This window comes from Vicugna pacos, chromosome 19 (assembly GCF_048564905.1).
Source record: "Vicugna pacos chromosome 19, VicPac4, whole genome shotgun sequence".
NCBI classification, from domain to species: domain Eukaryota; kingdom Metazoa; phylum Chordata; class Mammalia; order Artiodactyla; family Camelidae; genus Vicugna; species Vicugna pacos.
In genome coordinates, this window is record NC_133005.1 from 44,087,276 (window position 1) to 44,112,407 (window position 25,132).

At 42.9% G+C, this 25,132-nt stretch overlaps 1 long non-coding RNA gene across 1 annotated transcript in view; it reads right to left on the reverse strand.

Annotated features, from left to right (window-relative positions):
- The window catches only part of LOC140687482 (uncharacterized), a 55,820-nt gene that overhangs the window by 22,299 nt on the left and 8,389 nt on the right, over positions 1-25,132 (reverse strand). Inside the window, exon 2 of the long non-coding RNA XR_012061871.1 lies at positions 13,942-13,997. This is a non-coding gene — a long non-coding RNA (uncharacterized lncRNA). The remainder of the gene's footprint in view (positions 1-13,941; positions 13,998-25,132) is intronic.

The window sequence follows — 25,132 nt, forward strand, 5'->3', positions numbered from 1 at the left end:
TTACAGCTAATTACAGGTCTCAAAGGAGTGTACCCCTTTGGGCATTTGTAATTATTTTCCATAATAATTACTTATGTACATAAAAATTATAAAGTCTCCTGAGTTATCATATTATGGAAATTTTTATTTTATCACGTATATTTTCCATTTTAATAGCAGTATTATGTGGATAATCTGAATTAAAATGGCAACAATTATTTTAGATCTGATTTAGAACGACGATGTAGTTCTGATATAGAATGAACCATGCCACTATATGTTTACATGTTTGTATCAGAAAGGATGAAGCATGGGTATTCCGGAGGGCGCCCTTGAAAAGAAGGGATTGGCATTTGGTCCTAAGAGTTGGACATTTATTGAGGCCAGGAAGAAGGACTTGATCACGAGCTCTTAGAAGGCAGGGAAACATTCCTTCATTCATCTCTAGGTCCCTGGTACCTGGCCAATACCTGGCACCCCCAAATATTTGTTAAGCAAATAAAATAAACTGATTTTGTTAACTCAGGAAGGATTTCTGGTTGCCTGCCCTAAGTTGGATGCTATTCTTTGCACTTGTGGAAGCAGCTATGAACTGGGGAGCCCCAGTCCTGGCTTCTAGTTGGGGCAGAGGGAGAACAGAGAGGTTAGCAGAGAGGAGAGCATGTGGAGAAATCACCAGGTCATGAAACAGAACGTGAGGCCACTGCAGGAGAGGGAACACTCACACCCAGGCAGGAGTCAAGCCAAGCCTGGAGGACTAGGAGTGGTGCGTTCCCACCAGAGGGCAAATTTCAGAGCCCCGCGGCAAAAGGGAGCTTCAGGGTCCAGGTGTGAGAGGTGCTGGGATGTGGGATGGAGCAGGACATGCAGACTGCAGAAGGCACCTTGGATCCAACTTCATCTGGGGTTTGACCACTGGTGAGCTGAGGTGTCCTTGAGCTTAATCTAAGCAGCTGTCTCACAGAACCAGGTTTCTCACTTGCTTGAGGGTTTTTGTGATGTGGTAGACGGAGCAGGGTAATGACCACAAATGACTGCCCAAGAGGAATCCTGGTTAATATTTAATGCGCAATAACAACTTTAGCCGTATTGCTCCTTTTCCTCCAGGGCCGACGGGGTTTATTGGTTGGGAAGTTCCAATCTAGTAATGAGATCATTATAGTCCTGGCTTCCTCTAAAGGATCCTCATACCAGGGAAAGTCACTTCTCTGAGTCGTCTCCAACTCTCCCCAGCAGGAATCTAGTCTCGGACCCCAGCAGGAACGCCCACGCCCCGTGTTTCTCCCCGGCTCCTCCCCCTCGCCCCCTCCTCCGCCAGAAGCTGCTCCAGCCATCCTGTCCTGGCTTCCCCATGATGCCTTCTCTCCAGCCCACAGATCAGATGTTGAGCACCTGCTATGTGCACCCACTTGCTCTGTGGGGTGACGGAATCGGCTAGGGGATGGGTACAGCTCATAAGGAGCTCAGAGCTGTGCCCAGGTCCTCAGATCACTTGAACCAGAAACAGCTGAGTTGCCTCTGAACATGCAGTGTGTTCCAGGCCCCATCTCAGACCTTCTGGAGCAGAAACCTGGGCCTGGGGTCTGGTACCCTCCCTTCAACACACAATGCAGCCAGCTGGCTTGGCTCAGGGCTCTCCCCCATACTGAATTCTTAGTGTCTGGAATCCAGAGCAAAGACTCGCAGGTGCATTTCTTCTCCCCCCAGACTGCTGTGCCTCATAGGCAGGAGGCCCTGGTCTGTATCTGTTGGATGGAGAAGTGCATGGGTGGGTGGTTAAGCTTTCCAAGCAGAGTGAGCATCTCTTTTGGGGTGAGGGACTAGTGTGGGCCACAAGTCTCCCGGGACGACTTCACTGGGACCCCTGGTCTAGCACATGGCATGGAGTTTGTGTCCAGAAGTGGCAGACAGGCCTGGCTCTTGGCAAAGTAATGAAAAATAATAATGAGGACAAGGCCTTGTGGGGTCTGCTGTGTGCCGGGCGGCATCAGGTAGGTTACACGTCTTATCTTCACTTGCTTCCCAGGCCCACAGAACAGTTCAACGCCCCACCAACACAGATGAAGAACAGAGACCTCAGGGGACGACAGCTGGAGCTGTATCAGGAGAACCAGAGAGGCGGGATGGCCAGACGTCTGAATACTGAGTAGCGGGATTCTGACAGCCATGGCAGTCACCTGGAGGGAGGCTTGGGAGGTGGCAATCGGGGCGCTCGCAGTGCGCAGACACCTTCTCCACTGTGTATGAGGTCAGCCTGAGAGGCGCAGTGCAATGGCTCTCACCAGTTTCAGAATTAAAGAGCCAGGACCACAGCAAACGTGATCTCTCAGTCCCTGGACTTTTCTTTGTCCTGTTCTGCTTCAAGTCAAGTAAACCCATGCTGACTGAGCATCACCAAAGAGTCATGTCTGTGAAGGTGGCATGGCCACGTTCCTGAGGAGCTCAGAGTCCAGCAACTGTCACTTTAACTGGCTTCGCAAGGACAGAGTCATATGTACACGCCAGACTCGGCACTGCTCTCATTACGATAATTACCCTGCACTGTACAAGCAATTAAAGGCCCTCAGTGTGTGTGGGCACGTGAGCCCCAATTAGTTATGTCCTCTACCTAATACAATGTTAATATTTGATAGCAGCCCTAAAAATTAAATTTAAATAATTATATAAACCGAATTAAGACTGCATAATATTACCGATCAGAGTAACGCTCCTTCATAATCCAGTGCGATGTCATGTGAATCTACCAATTAGGCAGCACATGAGAGGGTAAGACCACATCCTTTACTGCTTTGCCTTAAATAATTTAAAACTCTGATCCATGAGCAAACAGCTGTCTGTCTCTCCTGTCTGAGAGTGCTCCTTCCAGCCCAGATCAGGCTGACTGAACAGCACTGCCTGTGTGCCTGCAGGTGTCTGGTGCCAGGGTAGACACACAGGGAATGGCGGGAGGGGAGAGATGTGGCTGAAGAGTTGATGGTCATGGATACGACCTTTCAAGTGGTTTGGGGATGTGTGGGACCAGGATCTGCTGACTGCAGGGCTCTGTGTGAGAAGTTCCAAGATGGCCAAGCGCTGCCACCTACAGAGGAGCAGCAACTGTGGGCCGTGAGGACAGGTGTAAGCAGATGCGGAGCAGGGTGAACTCAAATGTCTCTAATCTGTGCTGGGTAGGGAAACAAAAGGGCTAAATGAGGAAAATGAGATTACTATCACCAAGATTTGCCTTAGGTTTTCTGATTCAATTTTCCATGAATTTCATTACATAATCAAAATCCTAGGATGAAAATTGGATACGCTGTCACCAGGTGGCAGCATTCACCCTTTTAAAATTATACCTTCGCAACACCTACTATGTGCCAGTGTTTCTGGGCATACAGCAGGGACCAAGGCAGAGAGGGACCCTGGCATAGTGGAGCCTGGAGGCTAATGGGGTGGCAGATGCTTGGATCTTACAATCTGCAGGGAGAAACAGCTAGTTTTAACTGACATAGTGATAGTTAATGGAAAAACTGCTTAATCTAATTCAAAGCTATACTTATTACAACACTTATTAAACAAATGGAAAATAAATATTAAAATAGTTATGAAGTAAGTGAGAAATATTATGTTTAGTTATAAAATAAAGTAGAGGTTTTCAAATATCTCTGAGCTTTTTGCAACCAAAATTATACGAGGAGGCAAAAACCATGAGTACAGAAAATAAAAATAGCTTTTCTGTTTGAAATGGAAATGGGGATATTGGGGAAGCCCCTCCAGCAGAGCCAGTGTTGAGGGCTCAATGGAACACAGCTGGAAAGGCGTGAACGCAGAATGAGGGTTTCCCTGCCCCAGGACCTACATGCCCGCATTGCCGTTTGTCATGATTTAGTCTCACACGAAAACTTCTCTCCAGGTTTTGACAGCATGCCGCTTCCTTAATCAGGGTGGATCCCTTTCTTGTATTCAGACTGTCCCTGGCTCACCCCCAGCTTAGACTTCACCTGACTTAAGCCTCAGCTTCAGTAATCTATCCTGTTACTTTGGGGTTTTTTTGCAGCCTTTTGGTTAAGCAGCCCTCCCCCAATCCTGCCGCCGCAGACTTCAGTTCCCTTGGGGACCACTTTCTAGCAAAAGAAAAGAAAGAAGGAATATAAAGCTATGTAATGGTTAACAATGCCACGGGAATGAGAAAACCTCGTGACTATTCGAATTGTCCCCTTCAGCCTGAAGGGGGCGATCATCCACTCTTTCTTGTGCTATATTTTTCATTCTGTTCAGTATTACATATAATAAAATCTTATAGCATTTGGAAACTAGAGCATAAAGAATAAACAACCACAATTCGCCATCTTAATGACAGTACTATTATTTTGCTGTAATTCCTTCCAGTATTTTCCCTAGTGTTTATTATTTATTAGATATTTGTAATCATACTCAGTAAAATTTTGATTCATGATTTTTAACTGAACATATCTTAAGATTTTTATTTGCAGGTAGCTGAATTTCTTCAGAAAGATGTTTTAATGGCCACTAACAGCTGAGTCTTTGGGATCAAATTACATAAATATCCTCTGACACGTGCATTGCTTCCACCCGTTTGCAAACGAGCTCAGTGGAGAATACCCTTCCTCTTCTACTTAAAGCAACATCCATGACAGACTTCCGCATCTGACTGCAGGGCCCGACCATACAGAGGTTCATACTAGCTTCTCATGTGCGTTGACCGATACTTTCCAATTTATTATTATTAATTGTTACTGTCCCTACTTGCTGGTTACCAGCTACTTCAGAAAGATACAAGAATGCTAATTTCATTACACTGTTGCCAATCCTGGGTACTTTCACTAACTAGGTTTTAATGCTAGTTTAACAGGCAAAAGGGACCTGCGGCCTATTTTAACTTCCATTCCTTTGTGTAACAGTCAGGTGGAACACTCCACTCCCCTGGAGAGGGCAGAAGTACCACGTCTCCAAGGAGACCCCGGTGGCAGCTGCTTTCTTCCCCAGCTCCTGCGTGAAGTCATCCCCAACCTCCCCATTGGAGCAGACGTCCCATCTGTTAATCGCCCCAGCGTCATGCACGTGCCTTTGTCATGACATGTTTGCTCCACACTCTGCTTCATCATAAGGCTGTCTATACCCTCTCTCTGTCCTTTCCAGGTACCAGTTCTGGGGAGGCAGAGGGGGATGGAGAAGGTGTCTCTAAATCCCTCACACTGTCTGGCACACTGTGCGTGCAACAGAGGCCCAACTGAACTTTGTAACTAAACTAAAAGTGACTAAACTAAAATTATGAATTGAGAAAGTAATTCCATCATGAAACCTCAACATTTGGAAGCTCATGAGTAGAACCAAGAACTAAAAAGTTGAAGAATCAGTTCTAGGTTTTTTTGTCCCTGAATCATGTGTGTTCATCTGAAAACAGGCAAAAGCCCTGTGTTGGGGGGTCAAACCCAGGAGCCCCTCAGCAGGCTCACAGGAAGGAGGCATCGCTGAGGCTAGCGAAGTTGCTGGAAAGAGCTGTGATTCTCAGGGATGCTGTACTGTGTTCACCCCATTCACTGATTCATTCACTGGATAGGTGCTTGTTAGGAATCTGCCATGTGCCAAGCTTTGCATGGCACCTGAGAATGAGCATAAATGGTGGTCAGAAACAACCAGATACGGGTGTTTGTTGTCTGAACTTCGTGGTAGCAGTCAAGCTCCATGAGAAGGCAGTCAGCTGACCAGGGCTTCCAGGCTAGGAAGCCCCTAGCAGTACTTGGCATCACTGGCAACTTCTCAGTCCTCTAATGCGGTGGTTCTCACACTTCAGCAAGAATCAGCATCACATTACTGGGCCCATTCCCGGAGTTTCTGATTCTGCTGGTCCAGGGTGAGGGCAGAGAATCTGCATTTCTAACAAGTTCCCAGGTAAAGCTGATGCTTCTGGTCTGGGGACCACACTCAGAACTGCTGCTTCTGCCTTTAAAAAATGTACTGTGTGCCAGGGGTTCTGCTAACCACTTAACTTGCATTATTTTGATCCTCAGAGCAACCTTACACAGGGGCTATGATAGCTCAATTTCTGAGAGGAGGCATCTAAGGGTAAAAGGAGTTAAAACCTCTTTAAGCTGATGTGGCTGCTGAGTGGCAGAGCTGGGTCTGAACTCACATGTCTCTGGCACTAGAGCTGAGCTCTGGATACCTCTGCCTTCTTGGTTCATCCAGTGAGCCTCATCAGGAACCCCTGTCCCCGATAATTACTGAACCCAAGTCAACCTTCAAATAACCCTGCACCTCTCCACCTTACAGAGGCGTGCCGGCTCCTCCCTCACGCCTGTGCCACCGCCATCACTCATTGCACCTCTCCCAGTGCCACGATCACTCAGGACGCTGTTCACATTATTGCTTTGAACAGTCGTCTTTTACAGAGCAATGCAATGAGAAAAGTAGGAGATTTTACTCTCCTAACTGATTCCCTCGATGTTCTTCCTTTCTATACATGGATCCATGTTTCTAAACTCTTCCATCTTCCTTCTGCCTGAGTAACTTTTAATGTCACTTGCGAGGCTGGTCTATTGGTGATGGATTCCCTCAGTTTTTGTCTGAGACATTTCTCCTTTATTTCTGAAGGGCAATTTTTCTGGATTTTTTTTTAACACTAGATACTTCATTTCATTCTCTTGCCAGCATGGTTTCTGATGAGAAATCCACTGTGACTCTTGCTCCTGCTCCTTTATATGTAAGGGTTATTTTTTGTTTGCTTTTTCTCCTCTTTCTTGCTCTGTCTTGTTTCAAGATTTTCTCTTTGTCTTTGGTTTTCTGTAGTTTGAATATGATATGGCTAGGTGTGGAGGGGGTTTGGCATTTATCAATGCTTTAGATCTTGGTTTGGTGTTTGTCATTAATTTTGGACAGTTCTTAGTCATTATTACTTCAAATACTTCTGCTCTGTTCTCTCTTCTCCTAGTATTCTAATAATACATATGTCAAAACTTTTATGTCGTCCCACAGTTCTTAGACATTCTGTTCTGTTCATCCTTTCCTTCTGGCGTTTCAGTTTGTGAAGCTTCTACTGACGTATCCTCAGTTGAGCCCCCGTTCGTTCCTCAGCTCTAGCCAACAAAAGCATTAACCATTTCTTTCAGATTTCCCCCCCTAGTATTTTCTTTTGATCCTTTCTTAGTGTTTCCACCTCTGCTTATATTACGCATTTATTCTTGCATAGCATTTACCTTTTCTATTAGAGACCTTAATGTATTAGCCAGAGTTGTTTTAAATTCCTGGTCTGATAATTTGGGGTAACAGCAACTAGGAGCAGGAAGCGAGGTAAACAGGCTCTCGGGTGAGGAACCGTCTGGTCAGGGTCAGGCTGTGCTTCATGTCTGCAGTAGCTGTCGGTCTTGTTTTTGTCTGCTCTCTCGACTGAGTTTCCCCGAATCGCCCTCCTCAAGGACAGCCTGTGTGCTGGGGCCCTGCGAGCCCGGGGAGGGGTGGGGGGGGGCGGGGTTTGGCGGGAGTGCCACAGCCTGCGGGCTAAGCCTCAGCCTCTCGTGCGCCTGCGCGGCTGGCCTGCGCCCCTCCCGAGCAGCGCTTGTCCGGTATTGTCTTCTCTGGCTGCAGCGTTCCCAACCTCCTTCTGGAAGCCTCCCCCATGACTGTTTTTCTCTGTTCAGTGACACCGGAAGGCGGAAGGGCTCATCCCAGTGGGGTGAGTCTTGGCAGTCCTTCCCCTGGAGAACGGGCCTTTGTTATGGCCCTAGGGTATGTCCCAGGATGACTTCTCCCCTCCCTCTGCCAGAAGCAGGAGGGGCTCTTTCTAGGACTCACACCATGAGAACCTGGCGGGCAGCGTTTCTGGAAATAAAGTTCACCAAGGCGTGGGGTCCACCAAAGACTACGGTCCGGGAGCTTCTCACTTCCAAGCTACTACACGTTGAGCTGACAGCAGTGTGCCACCGTTACTGTCGGGGTGCGTCTCCTGGTGAGAAGAGCTCAGCTACATCTCTCCAGGTTCATCCGCCTCTCCAGACTTCAGGCTGGCGGTGTGGGAGAGGGGAAAGTCTTCCTCGACCTTCTTAGGGTCCCCTTCAGAGCCTGAACATCAAGCCGACGAAGGCAGATGCACAGGAGAGAAGCATACACTGTATGTAATGCACCTTCATGTGACACAGGAGCCTTCGTGAGGAGAGGAAGACCCTAAGAAAGAGTCAGACAATGAACCTCCGCGCTGGGTGTTATGGATGGGGACAGCTGTGAGGACTAAGACGGGCCCAGGGGTACGAGGTGGGGTGCTCCCTTCCTCGGGCATCGGGAGGTGCCGCTCACAGGAGGGCTTTGTGACCTGTTCCGGGGGGAGGGCGAGGGAGAGAGGAGGTCAGAATGATCTTCCTGTCTCTGAGTTTCTTCAAATTCCTTTAGCGTTAAATATTCAACATGCCAAGGCACCGTATTTTGGGGCAGTGTGTCCTGAGTCCCATCACTGGTCTACCCTGGGAACTCAGTTCTCCAACAGGTCCAAGAGAAGTCAGTGATTTTCAGTTTGTCCAGCTTTTTCTTGCTAGAAGGACTGAAGAGATGACTTCCAAGTTCTTTATACATAAAACTTTGAAATGAGAAGTCTCTTCTTTATAATTGAAGGGCAAATTCCCACTTTCATGAACATCTCAAAACATATCACCCATTACCTCCTTCAGATGATAATTCCATGTGCTGAAAGAAATGCAGTTTTTAGCCTTTTCCAAGCACCTGGAGAGTCCCGGTTCTCTCCCAGGAAACTGCATCCCTTCTCCGTTACTTGCATAGCGAGTGAGAGATGGAATTAATTCATAATAGACTTAGTGGAGAGCATTAAGGGGCAAAGGTCACAGGAAGTTGGGAGAATCACTTCTCACTGAGTCATGTATTTGAAACACTGTAATTAAAAGGGCCCCAGATATTTCCACATTATTTAAATGATGTATTTCAGCCACTAGTTTCCATCTTCCCAGAGATGCTGTATTATAACACATCAATGCAAACACATTTGAAAATTGGTGTATTTTCTCAACAGACTGAGATTAAGATCATCATCAAGAATGTCTGAAAGATCTCTTCCCACTCCTCCTCCTCCCCTAGCCCTCATGGCAACCCCATCCCTGGATCCATAACAGAGCCTCTGCAGTGAACAGTCATGCAGTCGCCAACGCCTGCAGTCCACAAATGACGTGTAAGTTGTAAGACAGTGTCCAGAGGCCCTCATCAGCCTGTTAAGGCAGAAGCATGTTTTGTTTGGTTGAGAGGAATAAAGCAATTAGAATCTGGGTGAGCTCTGTGTGTATCTGAGTTACTGTCACATCACGGGCGCTTCCTCAACGTGGGACTGTCCAACACGGAGAGCAGAACGAGGAGGGCCCTTCCTGAAAGCCTTGCTCCAGGTGAGGGTGAGGCTGCACAGCGTTTGGAAGCATCCCTTCCTTTCTCCCTGAATCACGTGGTATAAGGGAAGGGGTCTTCAACTGATTTGTTGAAACAGCTATGTGCGGTGAGAAGTCAGATACTGGATTACAGGGTATTAAAAAAAAACCCTGGTGTTTCAGGAAGAAGAAGGAGGCAATTCCAGGTGCTGTGGATTTAAAGAAACCCATTCAGATGGTGGCAGCAGCATTTTGTGACGCACAACTGGCCGGGAGGGATGCCCAGGAAGCAACTGTTCAGGGCTGTGGCTTCCCAGACAGGAAGAGTCTGTTTCGACTGACTGTTCTCTAGTGAAACCCCCCACACACTTCCTCTGGTAAACCACGTGAACTGCACGGCCCTGACAAAAATCCCAAAGCTTGGCACTGGCGTTCCACCTGGGTCCCCAGGTGTGCCTGCCAGCTTAGCCTCCAGGTCGCCCCCATTTCAAAATGGCTTGTTCTGCACCAGCCAAGTGATTCTGGCAATGATCCCGGCAGGGTAGCCAGAGAAAGCCACACACATTTATCTTGGACATCTCTGATGAATGTGCTTTGTGAGGGAATAAATGATTTGAATTATTATTGAATTTTCCACTCTTTTATTCAACTGTTTAACTGATCTATCCATTTGGATGTCACATGAAGCGCAAATTTACACGTCCAAAATAGATCGCTGGATGGTAATGCCTGCAAGCGATTTCCCCAGCATTGTCTCCATCTGCCTCCTGTTTCTCTCTGCAGTGGGCTTTCCCCAGAGTTTCAAATGAGCCTCCCTCTCATTCCCCACGTCTCACCATAAATGTCACCTGTTCATATAGTCTTTTCTTGACCACCTGCTACAGATTGTTGTAAACAAAGGGAGAATTTGCTCTTTCTGCATGGGCTGGGAGATGGATCTTCTCCTGCCCTTGGACTCAGACTAGGACTTAAACCATTGGCTCTAGATTCTCAGGCTGTCAGAGTTGGACTGGGACTAACAACTGGCTTTCCCGGGTCTCTAGCTTGCAGATGGAAGATTACAGGACTTCTCAGCCTCCATAATCATGTAAGCCATTTCCTTACACTAAATCTCATTGCATACCTATAGATCTATATCTCTTGGATCTCTGTCTGTCTCCTGTTGATTCTCATCCTAATACCGTGATTCAGGTTAAATGAGGTCTTTAGGATGGGGTCCTAGCCTGCAGGATTGGTGGCTTTATAAGAAGAGGAAGAGAGAGAGCTCTCTTCTTTCTCCATGCACATAAACTGAGGAAATGCCATGTGAACACACAGGGAGAAGGAGGTTTTCAACAGAGATATCACCAGGAACCAACTCTGCTGACACTCTGATCTTGGGCTTCAAAGCCTCCAGAACTGGGAGAAAATAAATTTACTTTGTTTAAGCCACCAGTCTATGGCAGCCCGAGTGGACTAACAGACCGCCTGACCTGAAGTGCCCACTACCTTCTTCATCCTAGCACCCTGTGTCTTCCTTATGGCATCCACCACAAACTGTGGGTACTGTGCTTATGGTTTTACTGGATCAGTCCCAGGAGAGCAGGGCAGTGGCTCTTCCATGCCATGACCCTTCCCCTGCCCCTGGAGAGCAGTGCTAGGCTAAGATAGGGAGCAACAGATGCTCACTGAAAAATAATAATTTGAGGATGTCAATCCAGTTTATATAACTTGAATGTTAATACTTCCTATATTTGCATAAGGTTGGACAACATTCCAAATGCCCACATGACCTTAGGAGATCCTCTCAGAATCCCTTTGAAATGGTAGGCAGGACATCAGGGCATCCACAGTTATGCCTCATTTTGGGAAGAGAACGTTCAAAGCAACTGAAATTCTCAGTTTTCTGTGTGAGGAGGGAACTTTGAGAATCTGTTTCATAATTAATAGACAAAGAAAGAGAAAAACACAGAGAGAAACAGGTAAAGATACAATGAGCAAGAAAATCAAAAGGAAAGATGTGTGGAAGAAAACAAGTGAGGCAGAACATACGAAATCGAGAAGGAAACCAGCGGAGTGGCAGAGACAGGGGTGAAGAGGGAGGGTGTTTGTGGCGGCGGCGTGGGAAGTTCAGAGCCTGCTATGGGAGGGAGCAGGGGACCGGGCCTTTTATAACAGAATGTTTGGGGAGTCAGACTAGAACATGGCCTTGACAGCAGTATCTACGGTTGTCCACTCTGCGCTGAAACAGTGGTTTGGGGACTATGGCCTTAGTCACATCTTCACCTTGGACTGGATATTTTGTAAGCACTTAATGTTTGTAGAACGGTGGCTGGTGTCATGCCCCATGCCCTGACTTCATGACCACAAAGATGAATTAAATAGCTCTTTCTCTTAGCATGAGGGCCAATTCCAGGAAAAAGATGCTCCAAATCAGATGGTCTCCTGTATCTGGGAGCTGAGACCTCTTGGATTGGGTCTGTTCACCCAGTTGCTCACAGGAAAACAGACATCCAGAAACTGTGTGTGAGCTGCAGGGCATCCTCACATTTCCACACCCATGGCGTGTGTTTTAATCTCTCTCCATAATCAAGAAATACTTTCTATCTGGCTTCACTGGATAATGTGCCCATCACGGAACTCAAACGGGCTCCCTAAATGTTTAGTGTTCAGTGGGTGCAGGCCCACACACTCACTGCCCAGATGTACGACTTTGCTTTGTGAAAGCTTTTGCTCTTCCCTTCGCTTAACTTTCCAGGGTAATAATCTTGTAAAGTCCACACAGCCGGAAAGTAGGCTTTTTTGGGGACTTTGACGATCTGGATAATGAAACCAAGGTGGTCCTCCTGACGTTAATTAGGAGGACCAACACTTTTTATGAGATCGCCCGTGTGCATTCCCAATTCTTTTTGCTTTAAAAAGATGACAAGAACTTGGTTTCTCTTTTTTCAGGCATATTTGCAAGTTATCCAAAAAACGGAACATTTTTGAAAATTCTCTGTGCTGCCTATTCCCTGTTAGACACGATTTGCTCAGGAAATGAGTCTGGTGATTGGCTCCTACTTGGCATCATGTGGAGGTGGCCAACAGGAAGGAAAACAAAGCAAAAACAGACCCTCTCTGCTGACAGGGACAAAATGATGCTGCAACCCGATGGCATCAAGCCATTTAAACTTTCTTTCCGATTTTGAAACTGGAACTTGAATTAAAAAGTGAAGCAAACTCAAGAAATCCATTAAGCCAGATTAGTATTGAACTCTAGTCAAGACCATCACCCACAGTCATTAGCTCTGGCTGTGGGTAGAAGAAAAAGTACAATAAAGTCTGGTTTCTGCTTCTCACATCTACATTAATCTAAATTACCTGAGAAGATAAAAAAACATTCTTTAAGTGGAGTCAGACAGTGGACCTAAGGTGGAAGATACAGAAAAAGAACTATCCACCATGCTGTCTTGGCAAGACAGAGCCAAGAGCCCCGGATGTCTTTGTTCTGAGGACTGAAAGATACTTTCAGCCGAACTGAACTGTCCTTAGAAACCCACACTGGAGGTGGTGTGGCTTATGTGAGAGGACCCTTTGGAGAGGGTCACTGGGACCTTGACGATAGAGGAAAGGTGGTGACTGCTGGACTAATTAATAATAACGATTATGAAAGGTCCGGCGTGGAGAACTGAAGAAAAGAGGAAACTAATATTTAAATGCCCCACGATGTGTGATGCTTAATTCCGAAAGCAAAGTCCAAGCTGCAAGCACTAGATTCACACGAAATGAACTCAAACTGGAGTAGGACTCAGTGGGGATTTCACTTTGCCTTGGTCTCAGGTTAAGTAATTAAAATCAGCACCAGGTTCTGCCTGGAAGCCAGGACAGCTGAGCAACAGCTAATTGTTAACAGCAGCAAAATTAACAAACGATCAAAGAAAACTTTAGAATTTCTTGCACAGAATGAATATGCATGAAATTCTATTCTCTAGCCCTACAAAATGCATACAGGGTAAAATTAAGTTTAGCTAATTAAATTAAGTATGAATTAACCCATATTTTTTATTTACTAGGCTGTGTTAACATTTATCGAGGACTTATCCTAAGATCATAGATTGTATGAGTTGTAAGGACCCTCCCTGCTGGCTGGTCTAGACCCCCGTTAAGTGCCTCACTCTCCCTGCCTATAAGTCCACGGGCATATCGTTGTCTACTCTCTGCTTGAAAACTCCCAGACACAGGGACCTCACCACTCCTCCTCTACCCCCCTGAAATGGAGGTGGGAAGTGTATCACGTTTCATGAGTAGAACGAGAATGAGAAGTTGTCAAATTCAAGGACACTGGAAGAAGAAACCTATGAGAGGGGACTGCAGGATGGGCACACCGCAGTGATCACACGTGGGGTGAGCCAGGCAGGCGGTGGGGACGCAGCGAAAGGCAGCACCCTGACAGCATCATGCGGGGGCAGGGGCAGGGGCTCAGAGAGGCAGACCTCACTTTTGGGGTTTGCTTTTCTACCCAGGAGTGACTTGCTTTCTTTCATCAAAGAGGCTGAGAGCATCCCAGCGGGTAAGGAGGAGGAAAAGCAGGCCATCCCAGCGTCTGCATTGCTGAATGGTTTGAACAACTGTAGTCATCTCCTACCTTGTCTTCTCCCATCAATTCTGCCACCTCTGTCTTCAACTGTATCCATGTAGCACCTAGGGAGTAGACATTAAAAAATACTGTCATAATCAAGGATTACTTTATAAACATAATATGCACCGGGCTTAAGCTTTAGTTCAATGAGTTTGTCAGCTGTACGCATTCATGTAATTATGTCCCAAAACACCATGTGGAACATTTCCATCACTCTCCCTAAAAATTCCCTAGTCCTCTCTCTAGTTGATACTCTTAAAAGGTAAGAACCTTCTGGTTTTTCTCAATATAGTTTAGTCTAACTTTGTCCTTAGATCTCATATAAATGGAATCATACAGAATGTATCTTTTTGTGTCCAACGTTTTTTGTGACTCATCCATGCTGTTGTGTACTAGTTCATTCACTTCTATTAACAATCAGCATTTCATTTTTTGAATATACCTCCATTTGTTCATTCATTCACCTGCTGATGGACATGTGGATTGTCTCCAGTTATGGGCTATTGTATCTAAGGCCATTATGAACATTCTTGTACAAATCTTTTTTGGGACATGTATTTTCATTCTTCTTGGGCTTCCTAGGGTCATAACTGCTGGGTTATAGAGGATTTGTACGTTCAACTTTATACAAAGCTGCCAGAAAGTTCTCCAGAATACTGTCCCGCACGCCTGCCACCAATGGATGAGAGTTCCAGTTGCTCCACATCCTCACCAACACCGAGCATTGTCGGTCGTTCTGACTGCAGTCCTACTGGTGGATGTGAAATGGGATCGTGTTTTAACCTGAATTTCCTTGATGACTAGTGATGTTAAACACCTTCATGTGCTTGTTAGTCATTCAGTTTTCCTCTTTTGTGAACTGTCTGTTCTTTTCCCGACTATTCTAATTGGGGTGTTTGCCTTTATTATTGATTTGCAGGGGTTACTTAAATGTCCTGGATTCAAGTTCTTTGTCAGATAAATGTCTTGTGAACATTCTCCCTCTCTGCAGTTGTATATTCATTTCCCTAATGGTGTCTTTTAAGCAGCACATTAAAAAAAACTGGATAAATCCCATTTAACCTTTATTTTTCATTTTTGCTTTTTACACGTTTTGTCTAAAAACGCTTGACCTACCTCAGGGTTAGGAAAGTATTCTGTTTTCTTCTAGTAGTGATATGGTTCTAGCTTTTACCTTTAGATCTAGAATCTATTATTTTTATTTTGGTATGGAGCAAGGTGGGGTCAAGGGCTCATCCTTCTCCCACCACACAGCTATACAGTTGTGTCAGCATTTTTTATTGAAAATACTTTCCTTTCCCCATTGAACCGACTTAGTGCCTTTCTCAAAAATCAATGTAGTGGGCTATTTCTGAGCCATCATTCTACTCCACTGATGTGTGTTCTAGTCACATAATTTTGATACTTGTTTTCCTTATCATTCCCCATTCATCTACTTTCTAGTTCACCTTCTTTGCCTCATGCATTATTTGGAGGTATTTTGCTTCATTTCCAACTGTTTTAGGATTTTTCTAGATGTCACTGTTCTATTAGTTCATATTGTTCTGCTCAGGAACATATACTGTATGTTTCAGTCCTTTGAAATTTACTGAGACTTGTTTTTTATCGCCCATAATTGCTCTATCTTGGTGAACGTTCAGGATGTACTTCGATACTCCAAGTGACTGGTAGTGCTGAGCAAATATTTCATGTTCTTATAGGTTTGTTCTTCAGTGTTCTAGTAATTACTGAGAGAGAAATGTTAAAATCCCCAACTAAGACTGTGAATTGGTCTGTTTCACCTCTCTGCCAATTTTTACTTAGGTTTTCTCAATCTCTTGTTATTTGCATAACATTTAGGATTGTTGTATCTGCTTCACAAATTGACACTTAAATAAAATAGCTGTGATCATCTCTAAGAATATTACTTGTCTTCAAGTATTTTTTCTGATATTAATGTAATTTTAAGGGTTTCTTTTTGGCTTAATGTACTATTTTTCCACTAATTTACTTTCAACTTGTATGTCTACATTTCAGATGTTTCTAGTAAACAACAGACAGTTAAGTGTTGATTTTTCCCTTGAAATTGGATGATCTCTGCTTTTTACATGGAATGGTTAGTCTACTAACTTTAAGCATAGTTGTCAAGATAGTTGGATTTAAGCTATTTTGTCATTTTTTTCTCCTATTTTCTCCATTCTTTGTTGTTCTCTCCTCACTTCCCATCTTTTGTTTACTTGAATATTTTTATAATATTCCTTTTATCCTCTTTTTTTAGTGGCATCTTTTGTATTTATTTTAGTGGTTGCTCTAGATACTGCAATATTCATCTTTAAATTAGCACAGCTTCAAATAGTATTTTACCACTTCACGAGCAACATAAATATAACCATGTAATTTCATCTACTCCCCAGGACATTTTGTCATCACATTATCGTATGTTATACTTATGTGTATGTTATAAACCCTTCAATACTTTATTATTTGTGCTTTAAACAACCAGAGTCTGATACCATTTCCCATAAGCCTGGACAATGTCCTTTGACGTTTTTTTCATAGTACATATATGTTCTGTTTTTGCCTATCTAAAAAAGCATGTTCCTTAATTTTGACATATGTTTTAACTGCATAGAACACTCTAGGTTAAGAAGCTGCTATTTATTTATTTTTTCTTAGCACTTTAAAAATGCTGTCCCACTGTTCTGGGCCTCAGTAATTTCTGCTGAGATGTCAGCTTATATTCTTTCCAGCGTGGTACTGTATGTAGTGTCTTCCTCGGAGGAAAAGAGGGGAGAGAAGAAAGAAGGTGAAGGAGAGGAGGAGAAAGAAGGAGATGGGGAGAGGGAGAGAGAAAAGCTTGATGTTATCCAAACTCCTAAGCCAGTCATGTCTGAATACCACCCTCCTGAGCTTCTCAGTTACTAGTCTGTGAATTCTCTATTTTGATTTAGCTGGCTTGAGTTTGGTTCCCATTTTGAAACTAGTAATTTTCACTTTAAGCTGATAAGCTTCTGTTCAGTGACATGTCTTAACCTATTTTTGTATCTGTTTAAAGCAAAAGTTGGCAAGCTGAAACTAACAGGCTGTATCTGATGGCCCGTGAGCTAATAATAAGAATGATCACTGCATTTTTAAGTGGTTGAAAAATAAAAAGAAGAGTATTTCCTGACACGTGGAAACTGTATGGAAGTCACTAAGGGAAGCACCACGGGAGCACAGCCACGCCCGTCCACGTAGGTGCTGTCTGCGGCTCTTCATGCTTCCGTGAGGTAGAGCTGGGAAGGGTGGCAGACCGTAGAGCCCATGATGCTTAGAATATTCACTGTCAGGCCCTTTAGAGAAAACGTGTGCCAACCCTGGTCTAAGGTGTGCAATGCAGAAGCACTGACATTCCGGGGTCACTAAGGACATGACCTCCACTTCGGGAGGAGAGGGGGCAGGAGGCCCCTATGTTTATTCCAGGATTGCCCCACATCCCCCGGGGAGGGTAACCTCACAGTTTCCATGTCCTTCATTTTCCTTCTCTTTTCTTCATTTTGATGCCACTGTGTTCCAGGCTCTCTCAGGCATTTATGCTGTGGAAAGAGAACTTGACAGAGGGTCCAAAAACTATTTACCAGCCATGTGACTCCAGGCAAATCACTCAACCGCTCTGACCTCCAGTTTCGTCATTAGTGAAGTGGGGTTATTTAATAAAGCCCATTTTCTAGGCTGAGTATGAGAATTAAATGACATCATGGCACATATGTGGTCTATAGAAATGGCCAACAAATGCTTTCTCAATTTTATTTATTGTGAGAACCAAATGAAATGGGCTTCAGTAAAGCACTGGGATGTACAGTTGAAGGGAAATAAAATGAAATGTAACAATCACCATGTCCAGTTAGAGTCTAAATGACACTAGACTCATTACATTTATCACCCTTTGATTAATTTTATATTGAAAACTTAATCCATGCCCTTGGGAAAATTTAGAATAGTACAGAAATATGCACAGTGAACATTAAGGCTCCCCCCTCCCTTAGACATTCTTCCCAAAGGTAGACATGGTAATCACTTTACATACATCAGAAATGTCACCAGTGAATATACGATGTGTGTGTGATACATGAACCTCTACACCCATCCCTTTAACTTACATCCCCAGATAAATGTGAATGTACCATTAACACCCTGATTTGTGCTTGGCTATGTTTGCTTTGAAAAGACATATTTTCACATTCATCAGGGATGTGAAACAAGGATGCAAGAATATTTGAAGCAGTACTGCTTGTAATAGCTAAAAGTCAGGAGAACCCAGATGACCATCAATGGGAAAATGAGCAAATGAGTTGCAGTGTATTGATACAAGAGTATCACCCATTTATGAGTATGCACAGGCGACAGCTACAAGCAACAATGTGGACAAATCGCAAAGATACCACCTTGTTGGAAAGAATCCAGATGTCTGAGAGTAGATGGTTCCTGCACTAACCGCTGATGCTGGGGTGGTGGATCCCCTGGGTGGGAGACAGGGTGCGAGGGGATGTTGTAACATTGACACTTGATGTGGGTGTTGGTTACCCACTAGTGTGTATACTTTGTGAAACTTATGGTTCTGTGCCTATTTCTGTAAGTCTGATTCATGCCTCAATACAATTCATGCTAGAAATTTTAAAAACCTGTATCTTGGAAATCCAATTCAGGCCATATGGGTTTACCTCCTTGTCTTTTGTAACTGTGGAGACCTGTGTTGTACAGATGGTCAGCATTTTCCTTTTGCCATTGGCCCTCTGATGTACAATTAGGTTGTTTCCAGCTGCTATTTTCCAAGATATTTTAAAATCACCCTCTAAACGGAAGCAGGTTGTTATGAACACAGACAGATTATACCTTGTTGCACAGAATCAATTCTGCCCTGTGGATGCCAAGAGGCAGGTCAACCTGTTTCACACCACCACGCAGGTATGTGGAGCCCTGACCCATGCTGAACCCGCACAGGCATCTTGTGGGCAAACGTGCTGATGGCACAGCTCGGTTGCTGCTAATGGGTATTCCCAAGGCATGGTGCTGTTATTTGCATTTTGTCGCTGTCACAATGCCCAAGTGTTCTGAATATTAATGAAACCATTCACAGCCTCCTTTGCAGGATTAAAATATTCAGCATCAGACATACTGTTTTGGTTCCCATTTCAGCCAAGTTTAATTTCTCTTAACCAGCTTTGTTTTTGTAAAGTAAAATTAATGTATAATTTTAGTGTTTAAATCTCAATTCTCAGCAATTCACGACAGATTGCAAGTGAATATGATTTGTTCGTTAACACCTAATGGGTTGAAATAATTTATTGCACAAACATTTCCAGGAAAACCATGCCACTTGAGCAAAAGCAAATCAGGAAATGTTACTTGTTTATCTAATAAACTACCCTAGGGTGAGCGAGTACATTAGCATTGCACAAACTTTGTGACTTATTCATCATCACTATTTATTATTAAAACTTTATCTGTTTCAACTTAGTGAATGGCTGCCTTGGGATACACTGCTTGCAGCAACAACAACAAAATAAAGTTTATGCAATTTGCATAATATTGTACAAAGAATATTAGCTTAGAACAATATGAATCCCTGGATCATTTGCACAGCCCTTTGGTGTTTAATGTTGGTAAATATTTAAATAACAGCAAGCCCGTATAATTATAAAGATTTCTCTTTCTAATCTGCCCAGGATGTACAGCTGCTGTAAATCAGCTTGATCACATGGTTTGGCTGGGAGAACGTTAGGGGATGAAGAAGAGGCACCTGTTGCTAATGTTGGCAAGGAGAATGAAGACCTGAAGCATTCTCAGAAGAGGAGTCTGAGACAAGATGCTGAAGTCTTGCTTTTTTCTTTTTTATCCTTTATACCAGCATTCGTGGTTCACACAAACTGGGTGTTACTTAGAACAGGCATGCAGAAGATGGTTCCCTGGACTTCCAGATCCTCCTTCATGAATGGGGTCTTTGCATATGAAGGAAGATCTGAGTCATACCTCAGGGCCTTTGCACATGCTGTCTCCTCTCTTTGGGTTGTTCTTCCTTTGCAGCACTTGCCTATCTCCTAGTTACAGCTTCCCCATCTTTGCAGTCTCAGTGTAAACCTCTGTATTCTTCCTGACCACCCCTGCCCCACCCAGTCTTGCTTGGTCTCCCTACCAGGCACCTTCCTGATGCCTTGCATTTCTCCTTCCCAGCTTACTTATTCAAATGTCCTCCCTTTCCCCTGGACTCTGAGCCCCATGAGGGAAGCAACGTGTCTGTGTTGGAAGTCCTGTGTCCAGAGTATGACAAAACGTAAATGGTGAATTACAGTTTTGTTGAATGAAAGAGTGAGTAAATGAATACCTGTAGTCATCCATTTAAAGAAATGTCTACGTAACTGACAATCACTTGCTATATTACCTTTCAAATTAGACAAATTAAAAATTGAATGATAATGCCTAGCATTGGTGATAGTTTAGGGAGGTGAGACCTCTCAAATACTAAAGGAGAATGATTTAGCTGCATGAAGCAAAAGTCTTAAAGTGATTATGATTATTTTTTTGGTTCAGCAAATGCATTCATGGGAATTTATCTAAAGCAGTAATTTGGGAATTTCTGCACATATTTGGTCCCAAAGATATTCATCACAGTGTTGTTTAAAATTGTGAAAAATTATAAACAACTTAAATGGTCAACAATAGAGGATTAGCTGAGAGAGACGTAATTCATCTAAATGATAAAATATCATGAAGATGCTAAAACAGTGATTTAGAAATAGTTTAATGACATGAGAAGAGGTTAATGATATACTCTGGAGTGAATAAAGCAAATATAAAGCTTTCTTATGATTCCATTTTTGTCACAACATTCATACACACAAACTATAAGAAGCATGTTCAAGAAGTTAGTATCTGTGGTTTGTTGAGATTTTGCTTAAAAATTTTTTTTTATTCAAGTAGTCAGTTACAATGTATCAATTTCTGGTGTACAGCACAATGTTCCAGTCAAGTATATATATATATATATATATATATATATTTGTTTTGATATTCTTTTCCATTAAAGGCTATTACAAGATACTGAATATAGTTCTTTGTGCTATACAGAAGAAATTTGTTTTTTAATCTATCTTTATATATAGCGGCTAACATTTGCAAATCTCAAGCTCCCCAATTTATCCCTTCCTACCCTTTCCCCACTAACCATGAGATTGTTTACTATGTCTGAGTCTGTTTCTGTTTTGTAGATGAGTTCATTATTGTCCTCTTTTTTTCTTTTTTTTAAAGATTCCAAATACGAGTGATATCATATGGTATTCTTCTTTCTCTTTCTGGCTTACTTCACTTAGAATGACAATCTCTAGATCCATCCATGTTGCTGCAAATGGTATTATTTTATTCTTTTTTTATGGCTGAGAAGTATTCCAATGTATAAATATCCAGTCACCTGTCAATGGACATTTAGGTTGTTTTCTTGTCTTGGCTATGGTAAATAGTGTTGCTATGAACATTGGGGAGCATTTATCTTTTCACATTAGAGTTTCTCCAGATAAATGCCCAGGAGTGGGATTGCTGGATCATATAGTAAGTCTATTTTTAGTCTTTTGAGGAATCTCCATACTGTTTTCTACAGTGGCTGCACCAAACTACATTCCCACCAACAATGTAGCAGGGTTCCCTCTTCTCCATACCCTCTGTAGCATTTATCATTTGTGGACTTTTGAATGACAGCCATTCTGACTGGTGTGAGGTGAAATCTCACTGTAGTTTTGATTTGCATTTCTCTGATAATTAGCGATATTGAGCATTTTTTCATGTGCCTATTGGTCATTTGTATGTCTTCATTGGAGAGTTGCTTGTTTAGGTCTTCTGCCCATTTTTGGCTTGGGTTGTTTATTTTTTCCTTATTAAGTTGTATGAGATGTTTATATATTCTGGAAATTAAACCTTTGTCAGTCGCATCATTTGCAAATATTTTCTCCCATTCTGTAGGTTGTCGTTTTGTTTTGCTTATGATTTCTTTGGCTGTGCAAAAGCTTATAAGTTTAATCAGGTCCCATTTGTTAATTTTTGCTTTTATTTCTATTGCCTGAGTAGAGTGCCCTAGGAGAACATTGCTAAGCTTTATGTCAGGGAATGTTTGGCCTATGTTTTCTTCTAGGAGGTTTATAGTGTCTTGTCTTACATTTAAGTCTTTAAGCCATTTTGAGTTTACTTTGGGGGAGATTTTGCTTTTAATGTGACCCTTCCTCAAAATCAAAAGCAAAATGAAAGAAATAAACCTACGCATTGAGTTGTTGGTTTAACCCACACAGAGGGGAATTAATTTAAATTAATCAACTGAATTAATTTAAATTAATTAATTTTTAAAAACACTATTAAGAACAGTAATTTGGCTGTACATCTTAGTGGGATATATATTAAGGAGAAAAAGAATACCTTCTCTTTTCAGTAACTGCACTGTTAGTTATTACATTTGTATTTCTGTTTGAAAGCTACTTAAGTAAATTACAGGAGAAAACAACGAATTGTGTTCATGTCATCAGTAAATAAGATACTCAGCTTAAGAGAAAGCCAAAAATATAAAAGAATTCAAATGAAAACTCTGCAACACTATTTTGAATTGGAAATACCAGTATAGACTCCTGATGTATTTTCTCTTAAAATACACTCTTCTCCTCCTGACCACTGAACCAGCCCAGAAAACAGGAGAAATCCAGCAACAGCAGACACTCCTAGCATCCATTCCATGACTGCTAAACAACATTTCCCACTGAGCCAGGGCTCCTTGGAGAAATGTCTGAGTCCAGATCTGGGGCAGGATGTGAATGAGAAAAGTAGATACCAGATCACCCTATCTTACCAAAGGAAACAAAAAAGAAGGCTCCTGGGTCAGTCAAGGGGCTTGGTAGCCAGCTTGAACAGCCTCCCCAGCCAGAGATGGCACACTTGGAGCATCAATAAGAATAATAACAACAGAGGACTGAAACACACCAGCTGTGCTGAAATACATGCGTAAAACACAAAACAACACTAATTTAAGTTCTTCTGAAGGACAGAACCACTTTTTGAAAACTAGCAAATAAGTGAATCGAGCACTTTTTCTCCCTTTATTTTACAACCATACCTCAGGGTATACTGATGAATTCCAGTTCAAGAATGATGACAGAATGATGGAATAGAAATCACAATTTTTCAAGCTCAAATGCAGTCACTGGGCAGCCACCTTCAGTGACTACTGGGATCAAAAAAAGAAACGACGGACATTGTGCATCTCCTGATGGAAATACATGACACCATGTACGGATTTTTTTTTTTTTTTTGGCCAAAATATTGAACCTGAAGACAGGGGATGGAGAAACACATATAATGGCACCACAAGGATATGATGAGCAAAATTAGGAGTGTGGGAAGCCCCATGACATCACTGACAAATTAACTGCAAAGAAGTCAAAAAGAGAGGAAGGAGAAACTATAACTAAAAGGATTACAAGGTATGGCCTTGTGTGAATCTTAATTTGAATGAGGTAATTAAAAAATAAGAGGCCATCTGGGGATTTTTAACACTTATGGGATATTTGAAGGTATTACGAAGTTATTGCCATTTGTTATGTGTGATAACGGAATTGTGATTATTTTAAAAATGTTTCTCTTTTGGAGATATATTCTAAATTATTTCCAGAAAAAAAAGAGCTCCCTAAAATGCATAACAGATGTAGGCCTCTTTCATACTGTCACTAATTTTTTAGGTCCCTGGAACCCTTTCATTTTGAAGACTCAACATGAGACTTTAGTATTTTCAATGCTCAAAATGTTCTTCTATTACTTTATTGATTCTTGCCACAACTTCACTGTTTTCTCATTTTGTAATTCCCTTGGGTATATAAGATAACCTAGACTAACTTTATATTTCTCTTTTCTTCTCCAAATTCATCATTTCAGAATAACTGAATTACTTTGAATTAATTGAAGTTGATCCAAAACAACTTACATCCAACGTGAGATATGCCAGAAACTAGATATTACATCAGCTAGGTATTACTACAACTGAGAGGCCTCTTCAAAAATGACAAAAATACAACAAACACCTTTTACGCCTTTTAGAAGCAGTTTGAGCAGAGCTTCAGAATCACTGGAGACATATTAAGTATCTGAATCAATTACATGAAGGCTGCAAAGAATAATTCTATTTTCTTGGGCCAATCACTAATTGCACTGTAATGTTCTCAACACTTTAATCTGTCATTGCTGGGAAATAAATGGAATGCTTTAGACCAGGAATTTGAGAGAACTATTGGGTAATGAATACACAAATCCCCATGCATACCTAAATGCATGATATAGGACCAGGCTGATTTTAGAACAATACAGATAAATACCTCTACAGTAGCTATAACTAAGACATCAGATTAAATTGAGTTTGTTACTAAGGATTGCACTGAAAGAGCCCAGACCATATCCCCTGATCTAATTAGCTTGTTTACAAAGTTTAATTGATTTATTTTCCCTAAAAGACCTTTCTCTGGACTTCCCATAGATACTGTTTCTCTTAAAAAGTCTTCCAGTTACCTGCTACTGAAACTCAGCTCAATAAATAGGTTTGTTTTCCTTTTAAAAGGGAATATACTGAAATGGAAATCATTGAATAGAAAAGTCAGAGAGAGGCCAGCTCCTCAGGCATGGCTGACCCAGTGCACAGCGATGTTTTCAGGACTGTCTCCCCAGCTTTTGGTCTCTAGACCCTGCTGCCTTCCGCATCGGCCCCATTCTCTGGCAGACTCTTTCCGCCTGGTGGTAAAGGTGGTCACCAGTAACTTCAGCCACATCTTACCAGCTCAGCAGCCCACTGGGAAGAGCGCTAAGCCTCTTGTTTGCTGGGCTTCTATTACATTGGCATTCTTACACACATCACATGGCCTGTCGCCAAAGCTTGGGTCCCACGCCCGCCTCTGGAGCCATGTTGTGGGTTCAACCCCCACATACACCAAACGAGGGAAGGTGGTTCTTTGATGGGAACTCTGCTATTTGGAAGAGGAGAAATGGATGACTCATCGGCAAAGACCCCATCAGACATCTACCATGGATTTCAAACTAATTTTAGATGTGTAAACTCACTACGCGGTGAGGCTGACCTGGCTGTTCCCAGGCTGAAAGAACGGCAGCACGGCCAACTTTGGAACCTTTGTTGCTCTGTACCTGGGAGCAGAAAGAGGCGTTTGAG